The sequence below is a fragment of the Trichomycterus rosablanca genome, chromosome 11 (genome assembly GCF_030014385.1).
Source record: "Trichomycterus rosablanca isolate fTriRos1 chromosome 11, fTriRos1.hap1, whole genome shotgun sequence".
Lineage (NCBI taxonomy): Eukaryota > Metazoa > Chordata > Actinopteri > Siluriformes > Trichomycteridae > Trichomycterus > Trichomycterus rosablanca.
In genome coordinates this window covers 1411430-1437332 of record NC_085998.1, presented here as the reverse complement: position 1 = coordinate 1437332, position 25903 = coordinate 1411430, and the positions used below count along the sequence as shown (strand labels likewise).

At 38.6% G+C, this 25903-nt stretch overlaps 1 pseudogene; it reads left to right on the top strand.

The window, feature by feature from the left end:
* Window positions 1-25903, top strand: part of LOC134323472 (NLR family CARD domain-containing protein 3-like) — a 43648-nt pseudogene that overhangs the window by 4104 nt on the left and 13641 nt on the right.

Below are 25903 nucleotides of genomic sequence, written 5' to 3'. Positions count from 1 at the left end.
CTACCATCCACACCATGTTCTACCATCCTCACCATGTTCTACCATCTACACCATGTTCTACCATCCTCACCATGTTCTACCATCTACACCATGTTCTACCATCCTCACCATGTTCTACCATCTACACCATGTTCTACCATCCTCACCATGTTTTACCATTCTCACCATGTTCTACCATCCTCACCATGTTCTACCATCCACACCATGTTCTACCATCCTCACCATGTTCTACCATCCTCACCATGTCCTACCATCTACACCATGTTCTACCATCCTCACCATGTTCTACCATCCAAACCATGTTCTACCATCTACACCATGTTCTACCATCCTCACCATGTTCTACCATCCACACCATGTTCTACCATCTACACCATGTTCTACCATCTAACACATATTCTCTTTCTGGTATTTAGTAAAAGTGAAGGAAGATCAACCTCTCCAGCACCCAGTGGTTTATCCATGAAGAGTGACCAGTCAATGAAACCATCTCTCCACTTTAAAGCTGGAACAACTTCACAGAGAAGGTACTGATTTATCTTCTCATGATCTTCACCAAGTGCATCTTCAGAAACCAGAACAGAATTTATTAGCAGTGACGCAACTTTAGTTTTATACTGAATTAATACAGTTTGATGCGTAATTGCTCAGGTAAATTTTAAACCTTAAATTATAAATTGTAAAATAATTTAGTTAGATTTGACTAATTAGAATCCTGCACACATATTTTAACAAACTGAGAGTTTAGGGCCATGCTTCAGTATCCAACAGTACAAGGCAATGTGGTTATGGGGGGTTGTAACCAATAACCTTTTGAATACTAGCCCAGTAGCTTAGCTTAGCTTTTATTTTTAGGTAATCAGAAGGAGAAAGCATGTTTGCATAGCAGTGCAGTCAAGTGATCGACAAGGATCGACCCTGTACAGAATAAATAGAATAAATAACAATTTATACCCTTCAGATCCTTGTCTAGTTAAATAGTAAATTTTTTTATTTAGTGTTTTATTATATAATATTGAATTTATGTTTTTACCACAATGGATTTTTATTTGCACCCTGATTAACAAAGACTAAACGTATTTAGATTATTAATTTATTTAGTAATTAGTTTTTTGTCTGGTTTTAGTGGAAGCGAGGAAAGATCAATCTCACCTGCATCCAGTCAGCGGTCAGTGCAACAGCCAATCAGTTCTAATGATGGAAGAACATCTCAGAGAAGGTACTGATTTATCTTTTAATAATCATCATTGTCGTTGTTGTCATTAGAGACGTCTTTAGAAACCAAAACATAATTTATTAGCAGTGGATGTTTAAACATTTAAAAAGTCAGCATATTAAAAAATTAGTTCATTAAATATGAAATAGTAAGAATGCATATATTATAATAAGCCCCTCGCTCCAATAATGCATTAATAATTAGTACCTCTGTATTAGACCCTCATTATCAAATAAGGATTTTATCATTCAAACACACTAACAAGTCTGATGAAGTTCAGATAAAAACCATCAGAGGAAACAAGAATTGTGGACTTGGGTCCAAACTTAAATTCACAGTTACAGAACAGTGTTTCTAAAGAGTCACTGCACACTGAGTCCAAGACGAGTCCAGATTTGAAGTGATTTGAGTATAAAAATCTGTACTAAATTTATTTTAACAGCATGGATCTTGACCAAAAATCTGCTAACAAGCTACAGAAGAAGATAGAAGACTCTCTCGTCAACATCCTTGATGTAAGTATTATCATTTATACGTTATACATTTTAATTTATCATTCATTTACAACAGCTCCATTAACACCGCACTAATCCTTATCTAAACATTTCTTTTATTTGTTCTAATATAACCTTTCTTTGGTTTAATTACTTGTTGATTAATTAATTGTTCCATCAACGATGCCAGGTTTACCTGGCTCAGATGCAGTAAAACAGGCCCAAACTATGACACTACACGAGGCATTCTTTTTCAGGAATGTAGTGTTTTTCCTTCTCAAGACATACCGCTTCTCATTTAAACCAAAAATTACTATTTCTGTCTCATCTGTCCACTTAACATTTTTCCAGTCACTTTCTATGCTAGAGTGGCACTACGCTAGTAAAGGTTTTTTGGAACTACAAAAGCAAACACCACACAACAGACTCAAAAATAAGTTTAAAGTCAAAGAAATCTAAACGCTCAGGGCAGCAGGAACTTGAAATGAGCAGCCAGGGGACCATGAGGCTGGGAACGGGGCAAGGAGGAACCCGCGGGAGCACAGTAGACAGGGGAGGAGGTAGGTGGCAAGGAACAGTTTTTTTTTTTTTTAGCTTTTTAGGTTAATCTGGGGCAGTTCCCTTCAGGACCACAAGTTTCCCTGAGCAGAGCATAATAAAAACTCCTGACAGTACCCCCCTTAAAGGGCGCCTCTAGGTGAGCTACTCTACTTGTCAAAATTGTCCCAGTAAATCTGCTGGATGAGGTGGGGAACCAAAATAGCTGAGTGAGGAACCCAGGAGTGTTTCTCAGGCACTGAAGCCTGCTTAGTCAACTAGGTATTGGAGGCCCCGGCATCTGACATCAAGGACGCAGCAGACTGTGTAGGTAGGGTGACCTTCAATGAGCTGGGTGGGTGGAGGGGGTTTGGAAGCCTCAAATGGGGATCAGGAGCAGGTAAGGAAATTATGGGCATGTTCCATCCAGGCTAGATGAGTGCTCCAGTGCGAGGGGTTGCTGGCAGTCATGCAGCACAGAGCGGCCTCCAGCTCCTGATTTGCCATTTCAGCTTGCTCATTGGATTGGGGGTGAAACCCAGAGGAGAGGCTGACGAATGCACCAGGGCCAGACCTGGGAGATAAACTGGGGGCCATGCTCTGAAACAATATCCAGGAGAATTCTGTGGATTTTAAATACCTGGTTGATCAGGAGTTGGGCAGTCTCAAATGCCTTGGAGAACCGGTCCACCATTGTCAGGATGACGGTCAGATAAGGAGTGGAGGAAAAACAGAGGCTTTTGATGGCTGGATAATGAGGAGCAGATTGACACCAGGTGTACATCATTAGCAAGGGGGGGGGGGGGGGGGGGGGGGGCTCTATTGCTTGAGCTATTTAGGTATTTAGTTTGTGGGCAGAAGTTTTTAATTTCATGTAAAATCTCTGTGCCTGTGATGCCAGGTTCTGGGGGTATTGCTGATTTGGTGATTTATTGCCATCACCTTAAATAATCATTATAAATAAATAATTTTATAATTTTATGTGAGCTATCGTTTGCTTGTTTTAAGGAGGTGGAGACGATGATCATCGGGTTTGTAAAGCACGAGCTGGAAATGTTCAAAAAAATTCTGAGAAAAGAAAACACAAACTATTACGGGACAAAGACGAAGGAGGAGGTGTTTAATCTGAGAGACGACGTTCTTAATATGACGCTGTTTTATCTGAAGAAGATGAAACATGAGGATGTTGCTTCTGCTCTTCAGAGTAAGAATATAACAGATATACAACAAATATACAGCAGATATACAGCAAATATACAATCTCCTCCACAATTACTGGCTCTAAAAGTTGTTAGAAAAATAAACTGAATCACATGTGTGACCTAATGGTGCGACTAAAAAATATCGACCAGCCGTTTGAGGGGAAAAAAAGTTTCTTAGAACCTTGGTGTTCTGTAGAGAATCAATGCGCGTTTCCACCAGTTTTTAAGAACCAAGCTGCGTCATCAACGGTGGGCGTTACTTAACGAAAGATAGGAGCAGTAATATCATGATGGCGGAGTGTGTAGATTATGTGCGAGCATTTGTGCTGTTGTTACAGATGTTGTTTTTTTATGCAAAAAGCATTAATCAAATATTAGTAATAAGAAGACGTAGACGTGTTTGTCGCAGTTGTTGTTTTCTTTAGTTCACTGACGTGAGAAGCTTTTGCACTTGCTTTTATCGTGACCCTCCGTGCAAATAACCGATTTGCCCAGCGCTCGACTTGATCAGTAAAACATCAGTAATGTTCCACAACACGAACATTAATCTGTGTGAAATAACCATCAAATCCACCAAAAATTCACTCTAAAAGCTCTACGTGTCTGTGTTTAGGGTCCGTGTACCTTTGGTCATTAGTTTTTGCACTTCAAATCCCAAAGTTGAAAAACAAGAAAACGGGTCGTTTTTCATTTCAAAAACCAATATTGAAAAACGGTAAATTGGGGCATTATTGCTTTTTTATTTCAAGATAAAAAATAAACATACAGAAATTGAAAAGTGGCTCGTATTTTAATTTTCCAAAATCAACATTTACTATCAGTTCAACCGGAAATAAACACACAAGCATGTGTACAAGCTGACATGCCCATGTTTACCTAATATATAGGCTGTGTAAATCAAGCACAGGTATTGAGAAGACGGAGTAAACAGTAATAATAACATTACGCTGCGTCTCCTGTTCTGACTTGTGTGACTTTTAATTACTTTACATCACCGTCACCACAACATTAACATTTACATTAACATTTTTTCACTGTTACAACATTTAATGTATTTTAAGTGTTCTGCTTTATGCACTTTTAATAAACAGCTTTAACTAAAAATTAAACCAACTAACTTTTTGAAATATATTTAATTGTTGTTTGCTCCTTGTTTACTGCAGAGTTTGTTCGTGCAGTTGTATTAATGTCTGGATGTTTATTGGCCGAGAACAATAAATACTATAATACAAGATAAATAAATAAATGATATCTCGGACGTCAGACAATCATCTAGTATAAAACTAACACGACTACGGTGGTGTACAACGCCAAGTACGAAAATTGCTTTCCCATAATGTTTGTTTTTTGCAGATAGAGGAAACACATGCACGTCAAATATAGAAACACAAAAGTCAGAACAGGGGATGCAGCGTGACGTTATTATTACGTTTTACTCCTTCCTCTCAACACTTGTGCTTGATTTACACGGTCTATATATTAGGTAAATACGTGCATGTCACGGTTCAGGCTGAAAAACCCAGTATTCTGTGGTGCCAGATTAGACGCTAGTTCTCTGTCTGGAACCTCTTTTGTCCAGTGGAAACACGCGGAACCGGTTCAAAATTAAGTTTGGAAACTGGAACAGAGCTGGATCTGCGTTGGTGGAAAAGGGGTAGTCTCCCTGTGGTTCAACAACAGACACATATTAGGCCCATATTGTGGTCTAAACCAATTCGTGGGCAGGACCCCCCGGGCGGGACCCTCCGTGGTCCAGATATTCCTGTACGTGTGTGTACGTTTGAAAATGCGTGTGCTGCAGTCAGACAGAGAGAGGTGAGTAGCCTAGGCCCGTCAGATAGAGTGGATGATGAGATTAGATTAAAAGAACGATTGACAACTTTTTCGTTAAGAATGTTAAGTTAAGGCCTGATCCGTCCGAAAATTATAACCAATGCTCTGACACGGCGCCATCAACCTCCCAGGTTATGTCAAGCCCTGGTTTGGAGACGGCATCAGATAATGAGCCACATTCAATTGACTTCCGAGCCTTACTACTTCATTAAGTTACCTTATATTAAGTTACCTATATATAAAGGTGACACAAAGGTCATATTCTATTTATTACTCAAAATGGGGAAGATTAGAGAACACAACATTCCTGCTGACCCTCAAGACAGAAACACATCCCATCTACCCATATACAAAAATGCCCAGATTGCTACACGTTTTTAATCCCACACTCACACTGACTGTGGGATTCAAAAATGTGAAGCAATCTGGGGATTTTTGTATATGGGTAGATGGGATGTGTTTCATAAAGTTATAAAGTCTTAAAGTTCTTTATGGAGGATGGTAAGAGAGTCGAAAAGCCTCCAAGGATCACTGTTGGAAAGTTACAGAAAAAATATAGCATGTTGGGGTCACCCAGTCTCTATTATTTGGAAGATTTGTCAGGAAAAAACATTTTTGTCTTCTAACCACAAACGTAGGTGCCTGGAGGTTGTTGAACACCACTGGGATTTGGACTAAAAAATTGTTATGTTAAGATAAAACAAAAATGTAACTTTTTGCCAGCAAACAGTTTGTTATAAAAAAAAAAGCAAGATGACACTGCAAAGAACCTGATGCCCACTGTGAAGAATGGTGGAGCATCTTTGATTGTTCAGGGCCTGTTTTGGGCCTGCATTGAAAATGTTTTAGCAGTCAGTGTGAATGTTTAAATTGCTCTAAAACCACTAAATCAATGTAAACATCATTTTGCTGGCATGGTCCACTTTTCTTTTAAAGGAAAGGAAAACCTGATCAATGTGATGCAACAAATCTGTTCTTGTAGGTGTGGTACATTCCAGATGGTCAGATTTATTGTTGTTATTATTATTGGAGTATAATTAATTTAAATGTATATTTTCTTTATACTTATTTAGATGAACTGACTGGATTTTACCAGGGTAAACTGAAACTAACACTAAAAAAGAAGTATCAGCATGTGTGGGAAGGAATTTCTATGAAAGGAGACTCCACCATTTTAAATCAGATCTACACAGATCTCTACATCACTGAAGGTGGAGCTGGAACTATAAACCAGGAGCACGAGATCAGACAAATAGAAAAGCAGAAAACCAGAGTAACAAAGGAAGCGACTCAAATGCAGCAGGAGCGACAAATCGAATGTCAGAACATGTTTGAACCACTGCCTGAACAAGACAAGAACATCAGAACGGTGCTGACACAGGGCGTGGCCGGCATTGGAAAATCCATCTGTGTGCAGAAGTTTGTTCTTGATTGGGCTACAGATAAAAAATATCAGGACATCAGTTTCATTTTTCCTCTGCCTTTCAGAGAACTAAACTTGAAGAGTGAAAACCACCGCAGTCTGATGGACATCATCTCTGAGTTTTTCCCTGAAACTAAAGGACTGAGGTTCACAGACAGGTATAAAGTCATGTTCATCTTTGATGGACTTGATGAATGTCGACTCCCTTTGGCATTCCAGAGAAATAAGACACTGACAGACGCATCGATGCCAGCCACACTGGACGTTATACTAACCAGCCTCATCAAAGGAGACCTGCTTCCCTCAGCTCTGATCTGGATAACCACTCGACCTGCTGCAGCTGCTAGGATCCCTGCTGACTGTGTGGACCGGGTGGTGGCAGTCCGGGGCTTCAATTATCAACAGAAGGAGGAGTACTTCAGAAAAAGAATCAGTGATGAGAGCCTCGCCAACAATATCATCAAACACATTAAAGCATCTCGGAGTCTCTACATCATGTGTCACATTCCTGTTTTCTGCTGGATTTCAGCCACAGTTCTGGAGAAGATTTTAAAGGAAACAGAAGATGAAGAGACACCAAAGACGCTGACTGAGATGTACACCTGCTTTCTGATCTTCCAGACCATCCAGGGGAACCTGAAATATACAGGAAAAAACTCCTCAGATATTCCATGGGATAAAGAGGCCATACTGGCACTGGGAAAGCTGGCATTTTATAACCTGGAAAAAAGCAACCTGATTTTTTATGCAGAAAATCTAGAAGAGTGTGGAATTGATGTCAGTAAAATCTCTGCATACTCTGGCCTGTGCACTCAGGAAACAAGCAGGTTTCACGACACAGTTTTCAGCTTTGTGCATCTGAGCATTCAGGAGTTTATCGCCTCTTTATATGCATACATGCGTCTCATAAATGAAAATGTGAATGTTTTTAACCAAGAGTCGACATCAGCAGAGAACACTGAGAAGAAAACTATGGAACTGCTCAGGACAGCAGTGGACAAGGCTTTGGAGAGCAACAGTGAACACCTTGATCTTTTCCTTCGGTTCCTTCTGGGTCTCACAGTTGACTATAATCAGAAACTTATCCGAGGTCTGTTGAAGTCCAGAGGAGGAAGTTCTAACTGCCAGAAAGAAATTGCTCAGTACATCAAGAAGAAGTTTGATGAAAACCCATCTCCAGAGAGATCCATCAACTTGTTCTACTGTCTGAATGAGTTAAATGATGATACTTTAGTAAAAGAGATCCAAAACCACTTAAGCTCAGGTCGTTTGTCTGAAGCTGAACTCTCACCTGCACAGTGGTCTGCTCTGGTCTTTGTGTTGCTGACATCAGAGGAAGCTCTGGATGTTTTTGACCTACAGAAAATACATAAGATCAGATGAATGCTTTAGGAGGCTCATGTCAGTCGTCAAGGAGTCAAAAAGAGCTCTGTAAGTAAAACAGTTTTAGCTTGTTTTTTTTCACCTGATGTGCATATTGAGAGCCATGAGGGCAAAAAAACTGTAGGCGTGTCTAAACACATGGAAGGGATGGAAAATTTAAATGTTTATGTTGGTGGTTACAAAACCAAACACTATATTCTCTTTCTGACATTAGATATTGGCAGAATGAATCAGGCAGTAACACTTTACAGCTTTACACCAAACAATAATTGGAACTTTGAGGAGGAATTACTGCAGAAATCCAGAGTAATATATTTTAATCTGATACTTGTAGATGATCAGATGTTCTGTTGTATTTCCAGACTCAGTAGCTGTAACCTGACAGACAGAAGTTGCTCAGCTTTACTCACGATTCTTAATTCTGAATCCAACCTGATCGAGGTGGATCTGAGCAACAACGACCTGCAGGATTCAGGAGTAGAGCTGATATCTGCTGGACTGAAGAATCAGAACTGTAAACTGGAGATACTGAGGTGAGATCATCTCTTCATTTTAACATTAGCAGCCCAGTAGTGGTGATTTTGTAATACTGTACATGAAACTGTAAAATAAATAAAAGGTTTCAGCACCAAACTATTTCATTGCCTTAGACAGCAGCTTAATCTAGTAGAGTGAGTTTTAGGTATCTGCTCTGTCTAACTGACTATTAAAAGAAACCAAATGACTGTTAAGGTTACTTTACAGTGGTCCAATCTGAACATTAAAATAATTAGGGCGTGTACTAGTTTCTCGACATCATGTAGCAACAACATACTAGGTTTTATTCTTTTCTGCTTTTATTATATTAAAAACAAATAATTAAGCAGCATTAAGTTTTACTCCAAGATCTTTTTCTGTGGCTTTTAGTTTTACAGAACAACAATTGTGTTCTAAAATAGAATTAATGAGCTTTTTCTCAGTCCGAATTCTTTGTTTACAAAAGTAACATAAACAGCTGCAAAAAAACCCCAAAAGTTTACAAATCACTGCTTTCTCTTTTTATTTGCATTTCACCTCCTGGCTTTTTGTGTGTGTACGGTGCACAATAAATTTCTGCAGATTATCAGATTGTGGTGTAAGAGAGGAAGGTTATGCTGCTCTGGCTGAAGCTCTGAGATTAAACCCATCATCAGAGCTGATGGAGCTGGATCACCATCCGAGATCAGGAGAACCTATGAGATTCAGTGAGCTAATGAATCATTATGAGTTACATAGATTCAATCAGTCATCTAAACTGAGGACACTGAGGTGAGTGTTTATCATCATCTTTTATTTTTTGTATAACTGTGTTAATTAAGATCTTTGGTGTTTATTTGACAAAATCGTTGTATTTCAACACAATAATAATAATCTAATAATAAAATATCTAAGCAATATAGAAGATGAAAGGGAGTGCATTATTTCTGGAAAAGTTGATTAACACAGTTAAAAAAAGAATGTGTGATGTAATTTTCTTGAATTTTTACTTAACTGATAAAAATAGAAAAAAAAAGATTTGCAATGGCTGCAAAGTCAGATCCCTCTGTGTGAATTACCTCTTGGCACTGGGGTCCTTCATCCGCTGGAGCAACTGCATGGCCAGCATGGTCCAAACTGAGGGTAAAACAACACTCTAGCAGGTAGGTATTGGAGAGGGAGGACCGCCCACTTGATGGCAAGACATATAGTCTTTCTTACAGAGAGTTTTCGAAAGAATCTACTGTATTGACTGGTTGTCTCTCTCAACCATCTTGGAAAAAACAGGCTGGGGCATCATCACAACAAAAGGAAGAGAAAATTCAGGAGATTGAAGTATTGTAAGAGCTTTTATTAAAGTAAAAACTTCATCCACTGGATAGATCTGGTGATGCCTTTTTAGTATGATCAGTCAGCAGGCTGACAAGGTCCAAATATTTAGGTACATTTACATTCGTGCCATTTAGCAAATACTTTTATTGAAAGCAACTTACATTTGTCAGTCAATAAGATTTACTGTAAGGCCCTTGCTCAACACAAATAGTGAGACTCAACTAGGCCATGGTAAAAAAAAAAGGGGAAAAAAAGGACAAAGAAACAGAACTGTTTAATGGTAGATTTATGTTACTGATTACGTATCATATAAATAAATATACATTTCTGCAGGTTGTTGGGTGCTGATACAGAAGAAGCTTTCACTGATCTGAAGAAGGTTGTGAGTATAAACCTGTTAGTAGAGAGAGAGCTGGATCTGAGTCAGAAGATAGATGGAGATTCAGGAGTGAAGAAGCTCTCAGATCTACTGAAGGATCCACACTGCAGACCCACCACACTCAGGTGAGTGATCAGATAGCAGATACAATGTGATTATGTTCACATTAAATCTATAAATATGTTAGTGTGGGGTATAAACATCTAGCAAAGTCGTTTCCTGCCTGTTTTGTGTCTGGATACTGAAGATTGTGTATATTTGTTATAGTTTGTTATATCAAAATAATAGATTAAAGTTTAAAACTCTTTAAAATATGTAGGTTATAAATGTAAAATTTCGTTTTAAGATACAAAAGGAATTTGTCCATGAACCAAATGTGACTAGACGTGCAGGATTTGGGTTAGGTTTTACAATTTAATGACTAAATTTAGAGTCATAAGTTTAATAAGATTCATGCCAGACTTTTGGTTCTACAGTTTCAGGTCGTTCCTTGGATATTAGTAACTTGGATATTTCTGTCTGAAAAGTATCTAATCAGTTGTTATTGTTGATTTCTTCACTCCTGTCTCACGGATCCACTGTGGGTTTTGATTCTGAATTGGTGGTTCTTCTCTTTCTGCAGGTTGTTGGGTGCTGCTGCAGAAGAAGCTTTCACTGATCTGAAGAAGGTTGTGAGTATAAACCTGTTAGAAGACAGGAAGTTTGATCTGAGTCAGAAGATACATGGAGATTCAGGAGTAAAGAAACTCTCAGAGCTACTGAAGGATCCACACTGCAGACCCACCACACTCAGGTGAGCTATTATATATTGTCTTATGTAAATGGTGAATTTACTGACTTTTCTTATTAAGTTTTCATAACAAGAGCATGATCATTATCATTTCAGTGTAAGAACAAGTTTGCAGCAATCACAATTATATGATCACACTGTTGTAAATGTAGTTAGAAAGTTAATTAATTGTTGGTATTTTGTACTTAGTAGTCTGGGAGGTTGAGTAATACTGTGCAGGAGATCAGCTCAGAAAGAAACTAAGACCAAGTCAAAAGCAGAGACTGATCTCATCTCCATTCAGGAAGACAGTATTAATATAGCAGCTACTGTGGCCACTTACAACACACACTTATTACTCAGTTTAAAGATTTCAGATCCTTTTGATGTATAATATTATGGGTTACTGAGCACTTAATATCCTTTAAAATAAGTCATTGTATACATGAAATGATACAGCTGTTATGGTGGGTGTGGGTAGGGATTGCTGGATCCAAATGCAAAGTGTATTTTTTGTGTTATTTTATTTATTTATATAAATATTTATTTAGTTTTTTTTTTTTATTTGTTATAAACAGAATCGAATAAGTATACCAACCTGTATACTTACACTGATAATCACGTTATTCAAATGAAATAATGAACGTATGTGACTTTTGTTCGTACTGGATTCGAACCGCGGTCGCTTGCACCAAAAACCCAGCGCGTTATCCGTGCGCCACTGAGCCGGATGGATGAATGGAAAACCGCTACAAAAGCGTCAGAAATGTAAAGGCGGCAAATAGCAAACAAAGGAGACGCCAACTGTGGCGTGCTCAAACAAAGGAAACTTCTGAAATATAAATAAACTTAACTCAGATTCCTTCCCACGCTCCCGTGGAGAGATAGTTGTGTTCTCTTTCGAAAGAAACAAAACTTAAGTGCTTGTGTAACTGAAAAGTTTTAACAAACTGAAAATGAGCGTCTATTGACTCAGCCCAGTGATCTCGCTTTCTTTTTACTCTTATTTTTCCCTTTAACTCGATTCCTTTTTTCTTCTCCTTTTCCCTGTTTTTTCTTTCTTTCGACTTTCTAACTGTGCTGCACTCTTCTATGTTTACTTTCTTTTCTCTTTCCTTTTTTCTCTCTTCCTTTTCGTTCACCTCCTTTTCTTTTACTTTCTTTTATACTTTCACTCTTATCTATACCCACCTTGGCTGATCGCACTGAAACAACGGTGCGACGCTGGCTGCTGTCAGACACGGGGTTTATATGCAGTGCCGCACAGCTGAGCCTGGTTGGCGCTGATTGCCGCTGGGGTTTCTGGGAATTGGAGTTCTGAACCCCAGATCCTCCAGGCCCCATGCTGGCGGTCGACTGCACCGGCGGGACTCTTACAACAGCAGCCTACAAAGGCTAAATAGCTAATAATACAACAATACAGAATGACTTACCTGAACTGAGATTGCTGCATTCTCCACCATTTGTTAGAACATCAGGTTCTTTTAAAGAAAAATCTTGCTGCTCAGATCTTCTACTCCAGTGTTATTTGCTGAGCATAAGAGAGGGGGGGGGATCCTCAAAACTTTGTGTTTGCATGGGAAGGTACTCATCACACCTAGATAATCAGAGTAAAACCTCCAGTTTATTATATGAATGGAGCAGCTTATATAGTTGGTGTAGTACGTGAGAAATGTGATTTCTAAACTTGGTTGAATTTTAATGGTAGGGAACAAAGAGAATTATTTACGAGCATGGCCTAGAGCCAGATGATCAGGGTGCTGGGGTTAGAGGGACATAAAACCTGTTAACACAGGTGCTGTGGTAACTATTGCTGGAATTACAGGAAACTGAACATAACTGATCAATCCACTTATTTAATTTCACACTTTCTTCTGCTTGATTGTATTTTCAGACTCAGTCAGTGTAATCTGACAGATGAAGGATGTTCAGCTCTGTTCCAAGTTCTATCATCAGATTCCTCCACTGTGAGAGAACTCGACCTGAGTAACAATCAGATTCAGGATTCAGGAGTCAGACTCATTTCTGATCTACTCAACAATCCAAACTGTAAACTACAAAGTTTAAGGTAACTATTAAATGAGTCTTAATGTGTCCTAATTTTGATCCCTCATATCGAGCCATCAAATTTATAATAAGTGTAAGTAACATAAACAACTGCAAAAGACAAATCCCTTGTTTTTACATTTCATCTACTGCCTCATGTTTCTGGATTTGTGTTTGTACGGTGCATAATCAATTTCTTATTTCTGCAGATTATCAGATTGTGGTGTAGGAGAGGAAGGTTATGCTGCTCTGGCTAAAGCTCTGAGATCAAACCCATCATCAGAGCTGATGGAGCTGGATCTCAGAGGGAACCATCCTGGAGATTCAGGAGTAAAACCGCTCTATGAGATACTAGATCATCCGGACTGTAAACTGAAGACACTGAGGTGAATATTTGTAAACCTGAATCTGGGTGAATGTGTGTGTTGTGAGGATTGTTGGTAGTGATGTGCTACATTTATTCAGGTCACACTTTTTAATAATTACAGTTTTAATAAATATAATTTTAAGTTTTTATATGTGTAACTTTTTTTCTCTCTCTGAGCAAATTAGTAAAAATGCTTGTTTATTTAATTTATATTATTTAAACCTGCAGGTAGTTTTTAACCAACCGATTTATAGTTTATTTTACAAGTAAATGCAGTTATTGTAAAATATTGATGTTTTGTCACCAGAATTGATCAACCTGTTTATCTTATTATACATTTATAGTTTATAATAAATTTTTATAGCATGTATTTATTAACAATTAAAGATAAACATGGAACAATTCTGTCACAGTAAAATGTACTGATGTCTTTATTCCACAGGTTGTTGAGACCTGATGCAGAACCTGGTTTTGAATATCTGAGGAACATTGTGAATATAAACCCGTTACTGCAGAGAGAGCTGGATCTGAGAGAGAAGATACATGGAGATCCAGGAGTGAAGAAGCTCTCAGATCTACTGAAGGATCCACACTGCAGAACAACTAAACTCATGTATGTAGAATGATGGCTGTGGATTTTTACCTGATATGTTTATTAAAAAGGTACATCAGGTTATTTAAACTAGTTATTATAGGTGTGTACATTTATCTGGATGTAGATGATTTTCTTTAAGTTATAGACACACAAATCTTTTTTCTATTAGTGCAGTGTACACAGGAATCTAAACACTACTGAGGATCCAAAAGTTTGTTCACATCTTTTTCTCCACAGGTTGTGTAACTGCAGTATTACAGATGAAGGTTGTGCTGATCTGAAATCAGCGTTTTCTTTAAATCCATCACATCTAAAACATCTGGATCTGAGTGAAAATAGGAAACTAGGTAATTCAGGAGTACAGAAGCTCTGTGGTCTACTGATTGATCAAAAATGCTTCCTGCAGAAACTGATGTGAGTATTTTAATGATTTCCTTTAACAGTATGTTGTACATAATCTTTAGTTACAGATCTCATTTACCATAGTACATTTTATACATGATACATTGGGGCCAAAAAGTATTTAGTCAGCCACTGATTGTGCAGGTTCTCCTACTTAGAAAGATGAGAGAGGTCTGTAATTTTCATCATAGCTACACTTCAACTATGAGAGACAAAATGAGAAAAATCCAGGAAATCACATTGTAGGATTTTTAAAGAATTTATTTGTAAATTATGGTGGAAAATAAGTATTTGGTCAATAACAAAAGTTCAACTCAATACTTTGTAACATAACCTTTGTTGGCGATGACAGAGGTGAAACGTTTCCTGTAAGTCTTCACCAGGTTTGCACACACTGTAGCTGCTATTTTGGCCCATTCCTCCATGCAGATCTCCTCTAGAGCAGTGATGTTTTGGGGCTGTCGCTGGGCAACACGGACTTTCAACTCCCTCCACAAATTTTCTCTGGGGTTGAGGTCTGGAGACTGGCTAGGCCACTCCAGGACCTTAAAATGCTTTTTACGGAGCCACTCCTTCGTTGCCCGAGCGGTGTGTTTGGGATCATTGTCATGCTGGAAGACCCAGCCACATTCCATCTTCAATGCTCTCACTGATGGAAGGAGGTTTTGGCTTAAAATCTCACGATACATGGCCCCGTTCATTCTTCCCTTAACACGGATCAGTCGTCCTGTCCCCTTTGCAGAAAAACAGCCCCAAAGCAGGATGTTTCCACCCCCATGCTTCACAGTAGGTATGGTGTTTACTCAGCATTCTTCTTCTTCCTCCAAACACGACGTGTTGAGTTTTTACCAAAAAGTTCCATTTTGGTTTCATCTGACCACATGATGATTCTCCCAATCCTCTTCTGGATCATCCATATGCTCTCTGGCAAACTTCAGACGGGCCTGGACATGTACTGGCTTAAGCAGGGGGACACGCCTGGCACTGCAGGATTTGAGTCCCTCTCGGCGTAGTGTGTTACTGATGGTAGCCTTTGTTACTTTGGTCCCAGCTCTCTGCAGGTCATTCATCAGGTCCCTCCGTGTAGTTCTGGGATTTTTGCTCACCGTTCTCATGATCATTTTCACCCCACGGGATGAGATCTTGCGTGGGGTCCCAGATCGAGGGAGATTATCAATGGTCTTGTATGTCTTCCATTTTCTTACAATTGCTCCCACAGTTGATTTATTCACACCGACCTGCTTGCCTATTGTAGATTCACTCTTCTCAACCTGGTGCAGGTCTACAATTTTCTTGCTGGTGACCTTCGACAGCTCTTTGGTCTTGGCCATGGTTGAGTTTGGAGTCTGACTGTTTGAGGCTGTGGACAGGTGTCTTTTTTACAGATAACGAGGTCAAACAGGTGCCATTAATACAGGTAACGAGTGGAGGACAGAAGAGCTTCTTAAAGAAGAAGTTACAGGTCTGTGAGAGCCAGAAATCTTGCTTGTTTGTGGGTGACCAAATACTTATTTTCCACCATAATTTACAAATAAATTCTTTAAAAATCCTACAATGTGATTTCCTGGATTTTTTTTTTCTCATTTTGTCTCTCATAGTTGAAGTGTAGCTATGATGAAAATTACAGACCTCTCTCATCTTTCTAAGTAGGAGAACTTGCACAATCAGTGGCTGACTAAATACTTTTTGGCCCCACTGTATATGTACTGTAGATGTTTCACCTGATCTCACAGTACATCAGAAAACAAATCCAACTCAGCAAGCAACATCGGACAATCAAAACTCCTCCTTATCACAACCATTAAAAATTACTGGAAATTAAGTCTGGTGGTGGTGTTCTGGTTATCAGGAAATGTCATTAGGTTCATTTATCCTCCATCCTCCTCAAGTCTGCAAAGAGAGTTCTTTCCAAAAGTTCTCTGTTGCATCAGGACTAAATTTTTTTATTTTTATTTTTATTTTTTAATCTTTTTAACCATTCTTTTGTGTTTTGGGTCAGGCATCTTGCTGAAGAACCTGTGATAATAACCTTTTTTTGACCCTGAGTTGCATTTGACAATGTTCAAACAATCATTTGTAGTAATAAGATTACTAGGAGTATGTTTGAAAGAAGTAAGACATTTAAATCCACTTTACTTCTTCTAAATTATTATATTGTAAGTTTTTACAATACTGAATTTGGTTTACTGAAGGATTGTTCACATTATTTTGTTGCGTTCAAATGTTATTTATTGATGAGGTTGCTATAAATTTCATTTAAATTTTTATATGGTAGGTTAGTGTAATAGGCTGCTGCACCCAAGCAACAATAAAAACATTAAAGCAATAACATTTGCACTAAAATTTCCAATAGAAATAGAAATTATCTTACTTGCTTTCATCTACATTTATTAATCACATTCAGAAGAACTCTCACCTACTGATACTCACATCTACATTTAGATGCATTTAAATGTCACTGTGTTTCTGCAGATTATCAGATTGTGGTGTAAGAGAGGAAGGTTATGCTGCTCTGGCTGAAGCTCTGAGATCAAACCCATCATCAGAGCTGATGGAGCTGGATCTCAGAGGGAACCATCCTGGAGATTCTGGAGTAAAACTGCTTGATGAGTTACTAGATCATCCAGAATCTAAACTGAAGACACTGAGGTGAGTGTTAATCCAGTCATTTTTTTACATTTTTGTATAACTGTGTTAATTAAAATCTTTGGTAAAAATTTCTGCAGGTTGTTGGGTGCTGCTGCAGAAGAAGCTTTCACTGATCTGAAGAAGGTTGTGAGTATAAACCTGTTAGTAGAGAGAGAGCTGGATCTGAGTCAGAAGATACATGGAGATTCAGGAGTGAAGAAGCTCTCAGATCTACTGAAGGATCCACACTGCAGACCCACCACACTCAGGTGAGTGATCAGATAGCAGATACAATGTGATTATGTTCACATTAAATCTATAAATATGTTAGTGTGGGGTATAAACATCTAGCAAAGTCGTTTCCTGCCTGTTTTGCATCTGGATACTAAAGACTTTATATTTGTTATAGTTTGTTATATCAAAATAATAGATTAGAGTTAGATTAGAGTAGTTCTCTTTATCAATTTAACACTTGTTGTTTGTTTAAAACATGTAGGTTATAAATGTAAAATTTATTTATAAAATACAAAAGGAATTTGTTCATGAGCCAGATGTGGCTAGACGTGCAAGATCTATCTAAAGAGATGGGTTAGGGTTATTTTACTTTACATTTTACATCTTCACACCATCCAGGTTCATACTTACACCAAATAACTTCATACTTATTAAGAAGAATCTTTGTTTTTATTATTTGCAGCTTGAGGAACTGCAGCATTACAGATAAAAGTTGTACTGATCTGAAATCAGCTCTTGATGGAAATCCATCACACCTGAAAGATCTGGATCTGAGTAACAATCAACTAGGAGATTCAGGAGTGATTCAGATCTCTCATCTACTGAAGAATCCACAGTTCAAACTCCACAAACTCACGTTAGTATTTAATGTTTTTTTATAAATGACTAAATCATAAAAGTGCTGTGATATTTTATCTTCTTACAAAGTTATTATCCATGAAAGTGAAATATGAGTCAGCAGTAAATTTAAGTAAGTGAATATTGTTATTATTTTTGCAGATTATCAGATTGTGGTGTAAGAGAGGAAGGTTATGCTGCTCTGGCTGAAGCTCTGAAATCAAACCCATCATCAGAGCTGATGGAGCTGGATCTCAGAGGGAACCATCCTGGAGATTCAGGAGTAAAACTGTTTGATGATCTACTACATAATAAAAAATCTAAACTGAACACACTGAGGTAAAGATCTTTTCTAGTATTATGATGTAATGACTTAATTTAGAGTAATAAGTTATAAAAGAATTTCAGATCATGATGATTCATGCCAGACTTTTGGTTCTATAGTTTTAGAATGATCCTTGGATATTAGTTACTAGGATATTCCTGTCTTAAAAGTGTCTATTCAGTTGCTATTGTTGATTTCCTCACTCCTTCCTCATGGATCCACTGTCAGGTCAAGTCAAGTCAACTTTATTTATATAGCGCTTTTTACAATAGACATTGTCTCAAAGCAACTTTGCAAAATCCAGGACCAACAGATGTGGGTTTTGATTCTGAATTGGTGGTTCTTCTCTTTCTGCAGGTTGTTGGGTGCTGCTGCAGAAGAAGCTTTCACTGATCTGAAGAAGGTGATCTCTCAGAGCTACTGAAGGATCCACACTGCAGACCCACCACACTCAGGTGAGCTATTATATATTTTTTAATGTAAATGGGGAATTTACTGACTTTTCTTATTAAGTTTTTATAACAAGAGCATGATCATTATCATTTCAGTGTAAGAACAAGTTTGCAGCAATCACAATTATATGATCACACTGTTGTGTAAATGTAATTAGAAAGGTAATTAATTGTTGGGTTCTTTTGTACTTAGTAGTCTGGGAGGTTGAGTAATACTGTGCAGGAGATCAGCTCAGTAAGAAACTAAGACCAAGTTAAAAGTAGAGACTGATCTCATCTCCATTCAGGAAGACAGTATTAATATAGCAGCTACTGTGGCCACTTACAACACACACTTATTACTCAGTTTAAAGAAGAAATGATCTTTTGATGTATAATAATATGGGTTACTGAGCACTTAATATTCTTTAAAATAAGTCATTGTATACATGAAATGATACAGCAGCCTACAATAGCTAATTAGCTAATAATACAACAATACAAAATGACTTACCTGAACTGAGATTGCTGCATTCTCCACCATTTGTTAGAACATTGATTTCTTTAAAAAAAAATCTTGCTGCTCAGGTCTTCTACTCCAGTGTCATTTGCTGAGCATGAGAAAGGGGGGGGGGGGTTCCTCAAAACCTTGAGTGTTCATGGGAAGATACTCATCACACCCAGACAGTCACAATAAATTATCCAGTTTATTATATGAATGGAGCAGCTTATATAGTTGGTGTAGTACGTGAGAAATGTGATTTCTAAATTTGGTTGAATTTTAATGGTAGGGAACAAAGAGAATTATTTATGAGCATGGCCTAGAGCCAAATGATCAGGGTGCTGGGGTTAGAGGAACATAAAACCTGTTAACACAGGTGCTGTGGTAACTATTGCTGGAATTACAGGAAACTGAACATAACTGATCAATCCACTTATTTAATTTCACACTTTCTTCTGCTTGATTGTATTTTCAGACTCAGTCAGTGTAATCTGACAGATGAAGGATGTTCAGCTCTGTTCCAAGTTCTATCATCAGATTCCTCCACTGTGAGAGAACTCGACCTGAGTAACAATCAGATTCAGGATTCAGGAGTCAGACTCATTTCTGATCTACTCAACAATCCAAACTGTAAACTACAAAGTTTGAGGTAAATATGAATTAAACACCTCACCACAGAGCCCAACGCCACATAAACATTTATTTAATTGACAAAGGTACAACTTCATTGTGCTTTCTAACTTACTGCCTCATGCGCATAATAAATTTCTTGTTTCTGCAGATTATCAGATTGTGGTGTAGGAGAGGAAGGTTATGCTGCTCTGGCTGAAGCTCTGAGATCAAACCCATCATCAGAGCTGATGGAGCTGGATCTCAGAGGGAACCATCCTGGAGATTCAGGAGTAAAACCGCTGTATGAGTTACTAGAAGATCCGGACTGTAAACTGAAGACACTGAGGTGAATATTTGTAAACCTGAATCTGGGTGAATGTGTGTGTTGTGAGGAATTGTTGGTAGTGATGTGCTACATTTATTCAGGTCACACTTTTTAATAATTACAGATTTAATAAATATAATTTAAAGTTTTTATATGTGTCACTTTTTTTCTCTCTCTGAGCAAATGAGTAAAAATGCTTGTTTATTTATTTATTACATTATTTAAACCTGCAGATAGTTTTTAACCAACCAATTTATAGTTTATTTTACAAGTAAATGCAATTATTGTGAAATATTTATGTTTTGTCCCCAGAATTGATGAATTTGTTTATAGATAGATAGATAGATAGATAACTTTATCTTATTATACATTTATAGTTTATTATTCATTTTTATAGCATCTATTTATTAACAATTAAAGATAAACATGGAACAATTCTGTCACAGTAAAATGTACTGATGTCTTTATTCCACAGGTTGTTGAGACCTGATGCAGAAGCTGGTTTTGAATATCTGAGGAACATTGTGAATATAAACCCGTTACTGCAGAGAGAGCTGGATCTGAGAGAGAAGATACATGGAGATCCAGGAGTGAAGAAGATCTCAGGTCTGCTGAAGGATCCACACTGCAGAACAACTAAACTCGTGTATGTAGAATGATGGCTGTGGATTTTTACCTGATATGTTTATTATTGTACAGGTGCCACAGTGGTAAGGTACGCTAGCTATTATTGCTGATGATCAGTATAACAATTTGAGTAAAATGATGTCTGTAGGGGCACCCATCATAAAAACCATGCAGGCCTTGTATATGGACCAGAATGACCCGCTCTGGTGATTCATAATTACTGAAGCAGGCGGAACATAGAACATAGAACAAAATATAGATTATTATAACAATAAATAATCGCCTTTTCTCCACAGGTTGTGTAACTGCAGTATTACAGATGAAGGTTGTGCTGATCTGAAATCAGTGTTTTCTTTAAATCCATCACACCTAAAACATCTGGATCTGAGTGAAAATATGACACTGGGAAATTCAGGAGTACAGAAGCTCTGTGATCTGCTGATTGATCAAAAATGTTTCCTGCAGAAACTGATGTGAGTATTTTAATTATTTCCTTTAACAGTATGTTGTACAGAACCTTTAGTTATAGATCTCATTTACCATAGTACATTTCATACATGATAAATGTAGATGTTTCACCTGATCTCACAGTACATCAGAAAACTAATCCAACTCAGCAACTATGTCCAAATAAATGGAGACATTTAAATCCACTTTACTTACTCTAAATTATGATACTGTAATTTTTTAAAGTACTGGATTTTGTTTACTGCAGGATTGTTCACATTATGTTGTTGCATGCAAATGTTAATTTCTTGATGAGGTTTCATTAAATTTCATTTTAATTTTCAGATGGTAGGTTAGCGTAATAGGCTGCTGCACCCAAGCAACAATAACCACATTAAAGCAATAAAATTTGCACTAAAATTTCCAATAGAGATAAAAATGATCTTACTTGCTTTTATCTACATTTATTAATCACATCCAGAACCAGCCACTAGGGAACACATGCCAGTGTGTCTTTTGTGCCGGTCCCAAGCCCGGGTAAATGGTGAGGGTTGTGTCAGGAAGGGCATCCGATGTAAAACACTCTGCCAAAACTAACATGCGAGTTAATCTAAGAGATACCATACCGGATTGGTCGAGGCCCAGGTTAACAACGACCACCACTGGTGCTGTTGACAAACAGGGTACCGGTGGAAATTGTGCTACTGTTAGTCGAAGACCGCAAGGAGGGAAACGTGTCAGGAGACAGAAAGAGAGGAGGAAAGTCAAGAGTGTAGGACTGAGGGTGGCAACTCTAAATGTGGGGACAATGACAGGCAAAGGTAGAGAGCTGGCTGACATGATGCAGAGAAGGAAGGTAGATGTTTTATGTGTTCAAGAGACCAAGTGGAAGGGCAGCAAGGCTTACAGCATTGGAGCAGGGTTTAAACTGTTTTACCATGGTGTGGATAGAAAGAGAAATGGAGTAGGGGTGGTCTTGAAAGAGGAGTTAGCAAAGAACGTAGTAGAGGTGAAAAGAGTGTCAGATAGGGTGATGTGTCTGAAGGTAGAGGTAGAAGGTCTGATGTTGAATGTTGTCAGTGGTTATGCTCCACAGGTTGGTTGTGAGAAAGAGGAAAAAGAGAAGTTCTGGAGGGATCTAGATGAAGTGATAGAGAGTATTCCCAGGGAGGAGAGAGTGGTGATTGGAGCAGACCTAAATGGACATGTTGGTGAAGGAAACAGAGGAGATGAGGAAGTGATGGGTAGGTTTGGTGTCATGAAAAGGAACCAGGAACGACAGATGGTGGTGGATTTTGCCAAGAGGATGGAAATGGCTGTAGTCAACACTTATTTCCAAAAACGGGAGGAACATAGGGTGACATATAAGAGTGGAGGAAGGAGTTCACAAGTAGACTACATTCTGTGTAGAAGAGGAAACCTGACGGAGATTGGGGACTGTAAGGTCGTGGCAGGGGAGAGCGTGGCCAGACAGCATCGGATGGTGGTGTGTAGAATGACTGTTGTTGTGAAGAAGAGAAAAAGAGTCAAATCAGAGAAGAAGACCAAATGGTGGAAGCTGAGGAAGGAGGAATGTGGTGAAGAGTTCAGAGGGGAGCTGGTAAAGGCTCTGGGTGGTAAGAAAGAGCTTCCAGATGACTGGGCTATTACAGCAACGATGATTAGAGAGACAGGTAGGAAGGTACTTGGTGTGGCATCTGGACAGAGAAAAGATGATAAGGAAACCTGGTGGTGGAAAAGTGAAGTGCAGGAAGCGATTCAGAGGAAGAGGTTAGCCAAGAAGAAATGGGACATTGACAGGACTGACGAAAGTAGACAGGAATATAAGGAGATGAAACGTAAGGCAAAAAGAGAGGTAGCAAAGGCAAAGCAGAAGGCGTATGAGGAGTTGTATGAGAGGTTGGACACTAAGGAAGGAGAGAAGGACTTGTATAGATTGGCCAGACAGAGGAATCAGGCTGGAAAGGATGTGCAGCAGGTTAGACTTGTCAAAGATAAGAATGGTAATGTTCTAACAAGTGAGGAGAGTGTGATGGAAAGATGGAAGCAGTACTTTGAGGAGCTAATGAATGAAGAGAATGAAAGGCAAAGAAGAGTAGAGGTCATAGGAACGGTGGATCAGGAAGTAGGAAAGATCAATGAGAATGAAGTTTGGAAAGCTTTGAAGAGGATGAAGAAAGGGAAGGCAGTTGGACCTGATAACATACCAGTGGAAGTATGGAAATGTCTAGGTGAGATGGCAGTGAGGTTTTTGACTCAATTATTCAATGGCATTGTTGAGAGTGAGAAAATGCCAGAGGAATGTGTGCTGGTGCCCATTTTTAAGAACAAGGGTGATGTACAGAGTTGTAACAACTACAGGGGAATTAAGTTGATGAGCCACACAATGAAGATCTGGGAGACAAGACTTAGACAAGAGGTAACTATTTGTGAGCAGCAGTATGGTTTCATGCCAGGAAAGAGTACCACGGATGCCATCTTTGCTTTGAGGATGCTGATGGAGAAGTACAGAGAGGGTCAGAAAGAACTTCATTGTGTCTTTGTTGATTTAGAAAAAGCGTATGACAGAGTGTCAAGGGAGGAGCTGTGGTGTTGTATGAGGAAATCTGGAGTAGTGGAGAAGTATGTCAGACTGGTACAGGACATGTATGAGGACAGCAGGACAGTGGTGAGATGTGCTGTAGGAGTCACAGATAGCTTCAAGGTGGAGGTGGGGCTACATCAAGGATCGGCTCTGAGCCCCTTCTTGTTTGCTTTGGTGATGGACCGACTAACAGATGAGGTCAGGCAGGAATCCCCATGGACTATGATGTTTGCAGATGATATTGTGATCTGTGGTGAGAACAGGAAACAGGTGGAAGATAACTTGGAGAGGTGGAGATATGCACTTGAAAAAAGAGGAATGAAAGTCAGCCGTAGCAAGACAGAGTACATGTGTGTGAATGGGAGAGAGACAGGTGGAACAGTGAGGCTACAAGGAGCAGAAGTCACAAAGGTGAAGGACTTCAAGTACTTAGGGTCGACTGTTCAGGAAAATGGGGAGTGTGGTAAAGAGGTCAAGAAGAGAGTTCAGGCAGGATGGAGTGGATGGAGAAAAGTTTCAGGAGTGATTTGTGACAAAAGGGTGACAGCAAAGGTCAAAGGAAAAGTTTAGAAGACAGTGGTGAGACCAGCTATGTTGTATGGTTTGGAGACAGTGACATTGACAAAAAGACAGGAGAAAGAACTGGAAGTGGCAGAAATGAAGATGTTGAGGTTCTCCTTGGGAGTGACAAGGATGGATAAGGTTAGGAATGAGATAATCAGAGGTACAGCACAGGTTAAACGACTAGGAGATAAAGTTAGAGAGGCCAGACTGAGATGGTTTGGACATGTCCAGAGGAGGGACAGCGGGTATATTGGTAGAAGGATGTTAGATATGCAGCTGCCAGGAAAAAGACAAAGAGGAAGACCAAAGAGGAGGTATATGGATGCAGTTAGAGAGGACATGGAAGTAGTTGGGGTGAGGACAGAGGACGCAGTGGACAGAGTGAGATGGAGGAGGATGACTCGCTGTGGCGACCCCTGAAAAGGGAAAAGCCGAAAGAAGAAGAAGATTAATCACATCCAGAAGAACACTCACCTACTGATACTCACATCTACATTTAAATGTCACTGTGTTTCTGCAGATTATCAGATTGTGGTGTAAGAGAGGAAGGTTATGCTGCTCTGGCTGAAGCTCTGAAATCAAACCCATCATCAGAGCTGATGGAGCTGGATCTCAGAGGGAATGATCCTGGAGATTCAGGAGTAAAACCACTTTATGAGTTACTACAGAATAAAAAATCTAAACTGAGCACACTGAGGTAAAGATCTTTTCTAGTATTATGATGTAATGACTAAATTTAGAGTAATAAGTTATAAAATAACTTTAGGTTGTTGAGAGCTGCTGCAGAAGAAGCTTTCACTGATCTGAAGAAGGTTGTGAGTATAAACCTGTTAGTAGAGAGAGATCTGGATCTGAGTCAGAAGATACATGGAGATTCAGGAGTGAAGAAGCTCTCAGATCTACTGAAGGATCCACACTGCAGACCCACCACACTCAGGTGAGTGATCAGATAGCAGATACAATGTGTTTATGTTCACATTAAATCTATAAATATGTTAGTGTGGGGTATAAACATCTAGCAAAGTCATTTCCTGCCTGTTTTGCATCTGGATACTGAAGACTTTATATTTGTTATAGTTTGTTATATCAAAATAATAGATTAAAGTTAGATTATAGTTACACTTCTTGTTTGATTAAAAATGTAGGTTATTAATGTAAAATTTCATTATAAAATGCAAAAACAATTTGACAATGAGCCACATTTACATACGTACAGGATCTATATGAAGAGATGGGTTAGGGTTATTTTACTTTACATTGTACATCTTCACACCATCCAGGTTCATACTTACACCAAATGACTTCATACTTATTAAGAAGAATCTTTGTTTTTATTACTTGCAGCTTGAGGAACTGCAGCATTACAGATAAAAGTTGTACTGATCTGAAATCAGCTCTTGATGTAAATCCATCACACCTGAAAGATCTGGATCTGAGTAACAATCAACTAGGAGATTCAGGAGTGATTCAGATCTCTCATCTACTGAAGAATCCACAGTTCAAACTCCACAAACTCACGTTAGTGTTTTATTA